At 35.9% G+C, this 2334-nt stretch overlaps 1 pseudogene; it reads right to left on the reverse strand.

Moving 5' to 3' along the window:
- Positions 1-1171: 1171 nt before the first annotated feature.
- On the reverse strand, positions 1172-1321 carry LOC114009074 (uncharacterized; annotated as a pseudogene).
- Between the last annotated feature and the right edge of the window lie 1013 nt (positions 1322-2334).

Consider the following 2334-nt stretch of genomic DNA (forward strand, 5'->3'; position numbering starts at 1 on the left):
TTTTAACATTGTATTTGTTTTTCTGGGAAGTTTTCTTTTAAATATTAAGAATTTTAATAAGTAATTTTGCAAGTTTTATCAAATAATCTTAATGGGCAAAAGCATCACCTTGGGAATTTGAAAAACTACAATTATTTTAATGTTAGTTGATAACTTGTATTTTATTTTTGGAGGGATTTTTGCTATAGCATGCATGGCTTGCCAGTGAGACAGAGAGAGACAGAAAGTGGGAAATCACCTCCTAGGAAGGATGTCTGTGCCACAAGCGCTTCTCCTCTGTTCTCCTCTTGGGATTTTAGGAATGCATGCACACATATGGGTGTGAGTTTTAAGCTGCTGGGTCCAGGACTTGAAGCACAGACAGTCATATGGGAGTACAGTGCCTTAACTACTACACCATCTGCTGATCCCTGATAACTTATATTATAATATTAGTGTTCCTTTTGTTTTCTTTGCTAACCAAATAATGGAGTTATAAAAAATAAAATGCACCTGCTTCGTCATAGATTTTGCCACTACTTCATGGCGACATTTATGTTCTCTTCACTAAGTGCTCATTTTTAGCTTTAACAATTTATTTCTAATTGATAAACACAAGTTCTCTATATTTGTTGTGTACATGTTTTAAAATATGCATACATTATGGAATGGCTAATCTGAGCTGAGATTAATAAAGGTGTTGTTTCAACTAGTTAGGTTTTTTTTGGTAAAACATTTAGAACCTATTTTCTTAGCAATTTTCAAGAGTTTAGTACGTGGCAGACTGTCAAATTATTTGGACTATTCATCTGCTGACTAAAGAGATTACCCTGGTCAATTCACCCTAATTACTTGATTATAGTCAGATCTGACATTGGGTGTGGGAGATGTTGGGTGCTTTTTCATGAAAGGCACAAACCCAGGCCCATCCTGGGATGGATATAGAACTTAAGCTGTGAAATATTGCTTTCTTTGACTAAAAATGAAGATTTTCTGCTGAGACTTCTCCTCCAGATTTACTTCTAGTGGGTAGGGTCACCTCTGTCTCCTTTTCTCCATTTCTCTCTGTCTCTCTATGTCTCTTTGTGTCTTTTAATTTTTTTTTAAGGTAAAGTTTCCTCTGGGCTCTCAAGCCTTTATTGTGCTGATTTGTGACTTTCCCATTCCATTAAATAAAGGCAAAGGCGCAGACCATCCTGATATGGATACCAAACCTGAGTTGTGAAATACTGTTTTTGCACAGCACGTGCACCACTCAGCTTTCATTTTTGGCTTTTTCAATTAGCAATAATCGCGGCTCGGATAAACCTCATTGGCTACGATACTGCCACTGAGCAAAGCTGGCATCCTTTTTTGCTTTTTAAAATTAAAATCCAAAGGGTTTTTTAATGATCTTTTTTCTTTCTTCGTTTTTCTTTTAGTTTTCTTCTTTCCTCTTCTCTAATTCTTTTCCTTTTTTATTTAGCTATATTCATTGGCTTTTCAGTGTCTATGCAGTAAATGTCTAGACAGGTCCAAGTGAACAGGATCCAAACATCTGAATAAAATTAGGGTAGGAATATTCCTCTATTCCCACTAAATCAGATGCATAAAGAGTGAAAATGGAATGGAAGAGAGATTGCAGATCACCCTCTCCTGTACACCTCTGAACACTCAGATTTAAACTTCAAGAATTAGAAGAAATGCACCATCCATCAAATGACTAGAAATCACCACAGGGTCACAAGAAATATGGGAAAGCAAGAAAATTCCTCTCCTCCAAGGGAAAATAATAACTCCTCTACATTCTCTGACAGTGCAATGAAACTCATGGAAATGTCAGTTAAAGAATTTAGAATATTCATAATGAATCTCAGATGTAGAAAATAGAATCACTGTCCTAGAAAAATTTACCACGAAGACTGAAAAAATTGCCCAAAAATATGAGAATAATATACAAGAAATACTAGATACCATCAAACGTCCAAACATCTGGATAATTGGTATCCCAGAAGGCCAAGAGACTCATAAGGGCATTGATAATCTATTCCTACAAAATCCTGGAAGAAAATTTTCCAAACCTAGAGAGGCATTCAAACATCCAGACCGAACAAATACAAAGTACCCCAAATAGAATCAACCCAAGAAGAACTTCTCCAAGACACATTATAGCCAGACTGACCAAAGCCATAGACAAAAACAAGATAATACGACTGACAAGAGAGAAACGTCACATTACCTATATAGGATATCCCATCAGGCTAAGAGCAGACCTCTCAACAGAAACAATGTGAGTGAGGAAAGAATGGAAAAATATATTCAAAGTGTTAAGGGAAAAGTAATTTCAACCAAGAATACTGTACCTGGCAAGATTAT

Source organism: Tupaia chinensis, unplaced genomic scaffold (genome assembly GCF_000334495.1).
Source record: "Tupaia chinensis unplaced genomic scaffold, TupChi_1.0 Scaffold000452_1, whole genome shotgun sequence".
Classification (NCBI taxonomy): Eukaryota; Metazoa; Chordata; class Mammalia; order Scandentia; family Tupaiidae; genus Tupaia; species Tupaia belangeri.